This window comes from Benincasa hispida, chromosome 7, assembly GCF_027475165.1.
Source record: "Benincasa hispida cultivar pf3 chromosome 7, pf3_genome.v1.1, whole genome shotgun sequence".
NCBI classification, from domain to species: domain Eukaryota; kingdom Viridiplantae; phylum Streptophyta; class Magnoliopsida; order Cucurbitales; family Cucurbitaceae; genus Benincasa; species Benincasa hispida.
Genome location: NC_143484.1, coordinates 53,144,129 through 53,155,678, shown reverse-complemented (window position 1 = coordinate 53,155,678; position 11,550 = coordinate 53,144,129). Strand labels below are relative to the sequence as shown.

General features: G+C 31.4%; 1 pseudogene across 1 annotated transcript; it reads left to right on the top strand.

Annotated features, from left to right (window-relative positions):
• The first annotated feature begins 5,993 nt into the window (after positions 1 to 5,993).
• On the top strand, positions 5,994 to 9,635 carry LOC120080836 (ureide permease 1-like; annotated as a pseudogene). Its single transcript, XR_016530450.1, has 8 exons — positions 5,994 to 6,389; positions 6,487 to 6,793; positions 7,367 to 7,505; positions 7,967 to 8,138; positions 8,376 to 8,407; positions 8,508 to 8,608; positions 8,830 to 9,202; positions 9,309 to 9,635. The product of XR_016530450.1 is annotated as an ureide permease 1-like (transcript).
• Positions 9,636 to 11,550: the final 1,915 nt, after the last annotated feature.

Genomic DNA, 11,550 nt, shown 5'->3' with positions numbered 1-11,550 from the left:
TGTATTTCTTAAGCTGTTATGTAGAGAAAAATTAGGACTGAGAGCTTTTAAGGGTTATGTGCTTTTCTTCTTCATGAGTTCGTTTTGATGTCCATCTCTTTGCTGATCTTTTTGTATTGTTGCTTTTAATAAAGATTTCTACCTCTGATTTTCACACTGGATGTAGACTTCGGTCGAACCACTATAAAAGATTTGTATTAATCTCTTCTCTCATCCTCTTGTTTCTTTATTTTCATTTTACTTTAATTTGGATTTACCATTTGGTTACTAATTTGTTCTTCAATTGGTATCAGAGTTGTCGAAGGGGGATTCTAAATTTTTTTTTCATTGGTTCCTCTTTTTAAATTGTATATGTTTGCTAAGTTCAGACTGGACAAATTTGATGGAAGAGAAGATTTTTGGCTTTGGAAAAGGAAAACGAAGGCGTTGTGAGTTCAATAAAAGGTAGTTAGAGCTCTTGATGATCTAAGTAAGTTTTCTACTACCATGATTGATGCTGAGAAATCTGAAATGCATTAAATAGCATATAATACCATTATTTTACATCTTGCTGATAATGTTTTGAGACATGTTAGTAGCATTGAGAATGTGTCTGATATATGGACCAAACTTGATAAGTTTTACATGTCTAAATCGCTTACAAATAGATATATTTGAAAGAAAAGTTGTTTGGATTTAAGATAGATTGGTCTAAAACTCTTGAGGAAAACATTGATGAATTTGAGAAATTTTTTTTAGATCTCAATAATACAGGAGAAAAATTAGATGGGAAAATCAAGCAGTCACTTCCTGATAAATATAAAGAGGTTAAATCTACAATTAAATATGGTAGAAATGCTTTGACACTTGATATTGTGTTGAATTCTCTTGGATCTAAAGAACTTGAACTAAAAGTTGAGAAGAATGATTCTGAAGCTCTAATTGCTAAAGGTAAAAATTCTAAATCTCAAAACAGTAAACAAAATAAGAACAATCCTAAGTAAAATCAGAAAAGGAACTAAAAATCCAAAGTTTCATGTAATTAAAGAAGGACATACTAGATTTGAATGCCCTGTTTTGAAAAAAAAGGAAAGCTCCTAGTTAGAAAAGAAAACAGAGCCACTATTAATGTTCATGAAGGATATGAATCTGCTGAAGTTTTAATAATTAGTGAATCTTGTGATATTGATGAATGGATTATGGATTCTAGATACACATATCACATATCACATCATAAACACTTGTTTATTGATCTTCAAGAACATGTCAAGGGTAAAATTACTATGGGAAATGATGAGCAATGAGAAATTAAGGGTACTAAATCTATTAAACTAGAATTATATGATGGTACTTTTAAAATTTTGTTTTTTGTTAAATATGTTCGTGGCTTAAGAAGAAATTTCATATCCTTAGATACTCTAGGTAAAGTTGGTTTCCATTATAGATCTGAAAAGAGTATTCTAATTGTGAGAAAAGACACTTCAGTGAAATTAATTGCAAAATTGAAGAATGACTTGTATGTTTTAAAGGAAACAACTGTACCTAATGAAGAATCTAATGTTATTACAAATTCAACTTTAGATGATACAAAACTTTGGCATGGTAGATTAGGTCATATTAGTAATAATGGCTTAAATAATCTTCAGTAGGATGTCTATTACTAATGACTAATAATATATTACTTGTATAATAAATAATTAGCGAACAATATTTTTCAATACAAGTAGAAATGATGTGAAACAACCATCTAACAACATTGTCATTCGTAAGAACCAAATCCTTCTTCATAAAATCTTTCGATCCAATGTAAGCATAAATTTCAAGGTTATCAAAATTACTTATACTACCTATTTTGTCCAATACAACAAAAGACATTTCAGAATTCAAAACTATTTCAACTAATTTGTAATTGACGAAATTGTCCATCTCATTGAAATAAGCGTCATATACAACTAGAACAGTCTTGTTTCTTATATATTCCAAAAAATATTTAATCAGATAACCTATGTGAATCAGATTATTAATGATACACCTAAGAATATATTATACATACTTATATATGTTTTCCTTGTCACAGGTTATATATACTTTAGCATATTATATGTGCACAGAAAAATATTAAAGATATAGCTAAGTATATATTGTAAAAACTCATATACTTTGTAGTAAAATGTATTAATCAACAAAATATACTTAAACATAGCCAAATACAGAATAGGTACATAATATTAATCAACATAAAATAACATGTTTTAACTTACCCATCTCAATATGCAGTCAATAGTTACAGAATCTGCATAAAAAATATGAAGAACTATTTAAACAACATGTCAAGAAATTGACATAACAGATGCGATGAATCAGATAACGTATCAACATATGCAACATCGGCAACCATTCATCACTTCTTATGAAAAAATGAGATAAAAAAATAAAGATAAATAAATTAAAAAGTTGAAAATAGTGGACTAACACAACAAATGAAGTGAATCTGGATGTGAAGATTCAGCAAATGAGGTGAATTGAAATTTCCGTGAAGTGTGTCGGTCGGACGTGAAGTTTCCAATCGAAAATGGAGGGAGGTTCTAATTTCCGATAGCCGGTCGATGATAGTTTCCAATCGGTGGTCGTTTCTGTGGAGTGTGTGAAGAATGGAGGTTCTAATTTTGTTAGAAATAGAATACAAAGAATCCCTACAATTAAGGAGATAACCATGAAGTATAGACAAAGATACAAATACGAATATGATTGGATAGGTGATATGCCAATTTCTAAAGACTAGGATACTGATACGTTTTTTTTTTCTTAATAAAAATTTAGGATATAGATAAATTTAGCATACAAGTCGATGAAAATAGTACAAAATACAATTCTCACACTAAAATACAATATAAAAAACAACATCTAAGACTTGAAGTAAAATAGTCAATAAAATGCAATAAAAAAGTGACTTGTATTGATCAGAGAAGAAGAATATTAGAGAGAGAAGTATGAAGATAAACGAAAAACTTTTTCGTTAAATTGTTGAAGATATTTAAGTGGGTGATATTTGAGAGAATTTCGTGGGGACTCAAATGTAAAGATGAAGATTAGATGATATTCTAGGGTTTGGTATTTTATTTATTATTTTTCTTTTCTCTTTTAGTTTTGTATTTGAGTAGTGAGTTTTTTAAATAGATTGTCTAGTTTTAGTTGGAAAAGATTAAATAAATTACTTATCTTTTTTCTTTAAAAAATATAAACGTAAAAATAGATATGTAAAATCGTGTATCAGATATGTATCTAGGAAGTATTTCAAAATATCGGTATTTGATACGTATATGAATTCTTTGCCTCACATGAAGTATGTGTGCAACCATAACCATTAAACCATGTTAAATGCATTAAATAAATTATTGTTTACCAAATTTAAAATCAACCAACGGATACTATTTTAATAAATAAAATCCAAAATTCGGAAATATTAAACTAATAATTTACAAGGTCATAATGGTCCTAATTTCCATATAAATTCCTTCATTGTAATAATTCAAATTAAAATCGAAACAATTTCGTTAAATGAATTACTCACTAATTCAGGAAAAGTTGAATTTTTCCACTAAAAATCAACTTAGATTTTTCCACTAAAAATCATTTTTGGATCTTTCCACTAAGTGAAGTCAATATTTTGACTTTTGACTATTTTTGAAGTCAACATTTGACTTTACTCAAATTTTAATTAAATACAATTTTAATTCAAAATTAATTCAAAACTAATTTTGAAATTTCTCACTTAGTGAATACAACTTTTGATCTTTGACATTCAAATCTTGGTGAAGTCAACATTTGACTTTGACCAACTTTGATTAATTCTATTTAATTCAAAATTAATTTTAAATTAAATTAATATTAAATAATTTAATTAGTTTAATTTAATATTCAATTATTAAATCCAACACTAATTCAATGAATTTTTATTCATAGTTTTGATATTTAAATCTTATTTAAATATCTCAAACTCTTTCTTTATCATTCCCTAATTTGAATATGAACACTTCCAACTCACCCGTCACACTATTCTAAGGTTTAGTCCGATATGTGCTTGTAGGGGGACCTAATGGACCTACCTCTAACGATCCGAGATTAATTGGCTAAACTCTTTCAACCAAATTAACCAACATTCGTTAACTACCGGGACACTCCACTAAAGTCTAGTAGCTACACTCTCCTCACTGGATATATTTTTGTCCACTTGATTTAACTAAATCATGATTAGTAAGTCGATCATTCACAGGTTATTTATATTTACAGTTGGAACAAAATTACCGTTTTATCCCTGTAATACATCTTGCTCCTTAAGTCTCCACTGATCCATTAATGAACAATTGGTTTATGGTCCTACCAATAGACCGAGTCTCTCTTAGTCATAGAGAGGGTGGGACCCATTGTTTAAGACTAGAAGTCAGTACTTAAGGGAACAATCTATTTGCTAACTTGAAATCGGGTAGGAGTTATTACATCTTGCAAGATTATGTCCCTAGCTATCTACCTGGTCTTACCCTTAAAATGGGAGGCTTATTGAGTGGCGATATTGAGCCACTCTCACCCATGCATATTAAAGGATAATCCTGAATAAACATTAGTTCATAATTAACTCAAGATTAAGATCGAGTTACCTCAGGTCATCGAAATGAAATAATAAATTTTAACAGTAAACGACGTTTTAAATAAGTAAATATTTCGTGGTCCGGTCTTATGCAAACATCTTTTGCATAGGATGCCTCCACTTGCATGTCTCTACATGAACGATTTCGGGATCACGTCATTTGTATCATATACAAAGTAGGTTGCATCCATAGTATCCCCAGGATAAGGTACCCAACTTTATCCTATACTTATAGATCGTTTTGACTATATACTCAAACTTGATCCACTTTTATGTCTCTACATAAATTTCAAGTATTCATGTTATAGCCAGAGTTCGTTAGTTCATTGGATTTAGGCTTTAGCAAGTGCAATTCACATATTCAATAACAATTTTACTGCATAAACCTCAATAACATCTTATATTGCAAATAGAATATGTTTAATGTTTACAAATTGCGAGTTTTAGGACATACAACCCAACATGATAGACACAGATAGATTTCTATCAGCCACTATCAATGATACACTTCTATCAATTTCTATCACTAATAGACATTGATAGACTTCTATCAGCGTCTATCAGTGATAGACTTGTATAAGTTTCTATCATTGTTAGTATTGTATCAGTTTTAATCACTGATAGAATTCTATCAGTTTCTTCACTGATAACACTGAATAGAAGCCTATGATAAACTTGTATAAATTTCTATCACTAATAGACGCTGATAGACTCTATCAGCATCTATCTTGATAGATATTGATAACAATATCTATCACAACTATTTAAAAGCAGCAAAACTCAAATCTAGATTCCAACTTCATGGGTAGATCAGTTTTAACACAAAAACTTAATGGGTGTTTAAGAGCCAAACAAAATTAACCCAAAACACCTAAAATCTTAACCCTAATGGAAAAAAATCTAGCGAACTCTAGTGTTGGCCGTGACAAGATAGTGGCGACGGGAATTGGCTGCACAGATCTAAGAGTTAGAGGAAGAGAGAGAGTGAATCAGGTAACCAGATCTGTGATGTAGACCCAAACGGCGATTGATCGATGATTAGACATTAGTGTAGTGGCTGCTGGATGTTAGAATGCGTAGGTTAGAGAGAGACCAAGATCAAACTGAAGAAGAAGAAAGTATATGGATTAAAGAGAGACCGAGATTGGACTGAAGAAGAAGGAGAAGGAAAAGGGAAAAGATGATTAAATTTTACCCTTTTTCTTATTTTTCTATTTTCGAAAATCTCCCACTTTTTAACTTAAACTTATTTCTTTGAAGTTCAAATTAATAATTTGAAATCATTTCTTAAAGCTGCATATAAAATAGAAATGGGAATTGGTACCAAAAGGGGCCATAAATTTCTGATTCTATTCCCACCAAACTCTTTGGGGTTTTGACTTCGAGTATTTAGATGCTTAAAGCGACCGTGTTCATCTTTCGAATTTCTTGGCTTACTAGACTGTGAGGCTTTAGTTTTCTCCGATTTGTTGGTTCAGTTTCTTTCTTTAGCCATTTCTGACTAAATGGGCTTAGATTTTCTCTGTTTGGAACCTTGAACTTGGAAATGGTCTTGATCTTTCCGAAATTCTCTATTCTATTGCTTTTTCCATCTCGTCCACTCGAGTTCAGAATCTTCAGACTCCAGCGATTTGATTCAATAAGGTTCCTATACATTATCTTTATCGGGGATTCTGTTATATTGTTTCTACATTTGCTGAAATTGAAACCCAGATTACAAATAACTTAAATTTCATCGGTCTTGGATTTCCCCCTCTACTATTTGGTATAATTCTCGTTGTAGTCATTGTTTTTGCTTGATCTTACATGTTTTCTCATCGAAGGAAAACAATGATACTGATCAATATCACCATTCTCTGCAGAATTTCTTTTGCGTTTCATCATTTACTCATCATTTTATCAGAGTGGATCAATATTCTTGTAAGTTGAAACATGTATATGGTGGAGAGTAAACCGGGTGCTATAGCATGTATGATGTTTTCGCTCTTCTTTCTGGGAACCTTCCCTGCACTCTTGACACTTCTCGAACGGCGGGGGCGTCTTCCTCAGCATACTTACCTTGATTTTTCTATAACAAATTTTTTAGCTGCTGTAGTTTTTGCTTTAACACTTGGTGAGATTGGAAAGAGCTCTCAAGGTAGTCCAAATTTTATCCAACAGCTTTTTCAGGTTGCTTTCATTTACCTACTCTTGAAATTTCATTCAACTTCATTGGGTTGGTTTCATTTAGTCTTATAAGACACGTCCATTCATATGTCATCTGTTCTTTTGCCTTAGGATCTTCTGGTTTGAGATGTTACCACATAATTTCTAGAACTACCTGTGATAGAAATGATGCGTACTGAAGGAAGAAAAGATGTCCATTTACTTGATGTTGTTTGTAAAACGAATGTGAAGGGCTTTTTACAATTAAAGTTGTAAAGCAATGCTGAAATTATATGGGCCAAGTATAATTTGTAGCCATGATAATCACTATCTTCTTGTATAAACTAAAATTGGATGCATTCCTTGTAAATGATAGTCTTTCATTTTGGTTGAACGTCATGTTATTGTATGAAGCTTTAAATATTTAACTTTTTCTGTAGGATTAAGATGTTCCTTTCAATCTCTCTATATTGCGATCACCAGTTATGTTGTTAGGTGTGATTAACAATTTGCCTGTAGGTTTTATGGTAATGAGTAATGCATTCTTGTTAAATCTTGTTGTAAAAGGTATCTAATCTTCAAAATTATTTTATTCAGGATAATGTACCTTCTGTTATGTTTGCAATGGCTGGTGGCGTGGCACTGAGTATCGGAAATCTATTAGCGCAGTATGCTTGGGCATTTGTTGGTTTATCTGTGACAAAAGTGATTGCTTGTAGCATAGTGGTAGTTATAGGTCTCTATCTCTGTTCCATTCTAGTGAAAGAAGTTAACCTATCAGTTATTGTTTTGTTACTCAACATGCATATGAAGTTGTTTAGGGCTCGTTAAGTAATCATTTGGTTTTTGGTTTGTAGTTTTTGAAAATTAAGCCTATAAATACCCCTTCCACCTCTAAATTTCTTGCCTTGTTATCTATTTTCTACCAATGTTTTGAAAAATCAAGCCAAATTTTGAAAACTTAAAAAAGTAGTTTTTGGAAATCTGTTTTTGTTTTTGGAATATGATTAATAGTTCAACTCTTTTATTTAAGAAAGATGAAAACTATTGTAAGAACTTGAGAGGAAATAGGCTTTTTCAAGTTTTTTTTTTTTTTTTAATAAAACAAAAATAAAAAAACCAAATAGTTACCAAACGGAGCCTAGGGCTTTTTTTGGTAAAATAACAAATGATTCACCTTTTTTTCTTTGGTTAAAGGCACGACTGTGAACTACTTTCTTGATGACAAGATTAATAAAGCCGAGATCCTTTTCCCTGGGGTTGCTTGCTTCTTGATTGCTGCATTTCTTGGCTCTGTTGTTCACTCTTCCAACATGGCTGATAACGAAGTAAAGTTGAAAAGTTTGTCTGCCGATTTTGAAGAGTCAAAGTATGTTCTCTTTTTGTATGAATGTGCTAATTCGGAAGACATTTTCTTGTTTAGTTGATGTTATGAAGTTGTTCATAATCTCATAGTTTTCCTGGGTAGCCACTTGGATCCAAATTTGTGATTGCATTTATTCGATTCGTGGGTGAATTATATGCATTTGGTGTTTTCACAAAATAATTCTTTTGAATACCACTGAAGTCATGTTCCAATATTAACTTCCAAATCCATTTTTGACAGGGAAACCAAAATCTCTCTAATTTTAAATATGGGTAAATCTTCTAGAGCTATGATCTATTACCATCTGTCCGTTCATCCTTTGCAAGTGATTTAACTGTTGAACATTTTTGTTGTAAATTTTGACATGTATAGTTAAATCAACGGACCTGGAAAGTGCTGCTTACTCTTCACGAAAGGCAAAGGCTGGGACTGCTGACTTTCTTGTTCAACTTGAAAATAGAAGATCCATCAAGGTCTGTAATACAAAATATCATTGCATTTATTATTATAAGATCCACATTCCTCAAGTATTTCGTGGCCCAAGTATTTAACAATCCTAAATGTGTTGTATTTATTATTGGATGATGTTGCATAGCAAAGCAAAAGCAAATAAAGTTGGGCTGTTGGGCCATTGCTTCACTTTCTCTTTTATTCTTACACGTACTAAGTGGTTATAAATGGCACATACTTGCAGGTTTTTGGTAAGAGCACACTAATTGGACTGTGCTTTACTTTCTTTTCTGGTGTTTCCATTTCTCTCCTCACCAGCATTCAATTTGGCCACAAACGATCAATGGCACACTCTAAAGGAAGGCGTCCCACATTTGACCGTCTATACTGCATTTTTCTACCTCTCGGTCTCTTGTTTTTTCATAGCTGTTATTCTCAATGTTGTCTTCCTTTACCACCCTATGCTTAATTTGCCCAAGTCAACATTAAAGGCATATCTGAATGACTGGAATGGTAGAGGATGGGCCTTGTTGGCTGGATTCTTGTGCGGGCTTGGCAATGGCCTGGAGTTCATGGGCGGTCAAGCAGCTGGATATGCAGCGTCAGCTTCTGTGCAGGTCATTTTTTTCACCTCTTTGTGATTTGTGATTGGATCCAGCCCCATGTTAACTCCATATTGATAGCTCCCTGTTGTTTCAATCTCGGATCCGGTGGTTGTTTCAGGCGCTTCCACTCGTGAGCATGTTCTGGGGAATTGTTCTGTTTGGAGAGTACCACAAATCGTCAAGGAAAACATACGTGTTACTAGTCATCACCATGTTCATGTTTACAGTGGCTGTTGGGTTCCTAATGGCTTCATCAGGACATCGGCATCGGAGTAGGATTGAAAATTATATTGATAGCTTCTAGTGGCTGCTTTGTGTAGATTTTGTTACTTATCTTTTAACTGTATTACGTTCTTCGTATTCTTTCAAAAGCAAAATATATTTAGAGTATCTTGTTCAAGGAATTCATTCAAAAGTTAACCTTATAGATACTCTTATGGTTAAATTACTTGCCCCCAAATTAAGTTTATAGGAGCCAAATTTATAATTTAATCTAAAACAATCCTGTCTAATGTGATTAGGATTTACAAAAAGTTGAATAAGTTAAAGTATTTATTAAATTTAAATTTGAAAATTTTGTTTGGACATAAAAACTTAAAATTTAAAATCTTTTTCACATTTTTAAATTTTAATACCGAAAAGGGAAAAAATTGCAATTTAACTGAAGTGTATCAATTTCTTCTAAAGGGTGTCGTCTATCTATTTGCACTATTTGATCATTATTTATGTTGTGAAATAAGAAACACAATGGAGTACAACATATATGGAGAAAATAAAATATAACTAAACTTATAAATAACTAAAATTATAATTTTACGGAAATACGAATAATAGAAATAGAAAATATGATTTTATGGAAATAGGAAATATATGATTTTTTTAATTCTCACCTATGTGCATAATTGTAGAATGTAGATTTACATGGACACCAAACATGAATTATTACAAGTCACGTGGACAACATGAAAAATGACTACAATACTCTCCTTTAGATGCCTATATATATATATATATATATATATGAAATATGCCTTATTAAGGAAAAAAGTACATATTTCATATAATACATACTCCTAAAAGAATACTATATATTTACTCCCCTCATGAAAACATCACTTAATATCTCTGAGTCGCCGCATTCCAATGTTGTCCACCAATTTTTCAAAAGTTGTGGTTGGTAATGTCTTTGTAAATAAGTCTGTCAAGTTATCTTTCGAATAAATTTGTTGTACAGTGATGTCATTTTTTTCAAGATCATGAATGTAAAAAAGTTTCGATGAAATATACTTTATTTTATCTCCTTTAATATATCTTTTTTTGATTTTGGTTATGCAAGCTGTGTTGTTTTCATATAATATTGCTAGAAGATTTTTATTAGAAGACAAGCTACACGTTTCACAAATGTACTGAGTCATTGACCTTGTGAATTGCAAGAATTTTAGCATGATTTAAGGAAGTGGGCTTATGGTCTGTTTCACCGATCGCCATGATATAGCTATTCCTCCACATGTGAATAGATAACTTGTTTGAAATCGAGCTTTGTGTGGATCAAATAAATATCCATAATCTACATAACCAACTAGATCAAATTTTGATTTATTTCAATAAAACAAACCCATATTGATTGTTCTTCGCAGATAACAGAGTATATGCTTAATTCCATTATAATATCTTTTTGTAGGATAAAAACTATATCTAGCTAATAAATTTACTGAAAATGCAATATCTGGTCTTGTATGATTAGCAAGATACATAAGTGCATCATTTGCACTAAGATATGGTACTTCAGGACCAAGAAGGTTTTTCATTATCTTCTCAAACTCGAAATATATCTTTCTTTACACTTAATGAACGGACTTCCATTGGAATATTTAATAGATGTGTTTTGTCCATATAAAAGCTTTTCAATTTTTTTTTTGTATAAGTTGACTGATGAATAAATATTCCATCGGCTAAATGCTCAATTTGCAAACCAAGGCAAAATTTTGTTTTTCTTAAGATATTCTATTGCCTTTGAAAGCTCTTCAGGAGTTCCAATTATATTCAAGTTATCAACATATACAGTTATAATAGCAAATTTTAATGTGATTTCTTTATAAAAATACACGGACATATTTGATTATTTTGATATCTTTCTTTAAATGAATATCCACTCAGGCGATTGTACCACATCCGTCCTGATTGTTTCAATCCATATAGTGATCTCTACAATTTTATTGAACACCATTCTTGGGAATTTGATGTGTATGTTTCAGATACCTTAAATTCTTCTAGGATTCTCATATAGATATCATTATCAAGAGATCCATATAAGTATTTTGTGACTACATCCATAAGATGCATATCCAGACTTTCATATA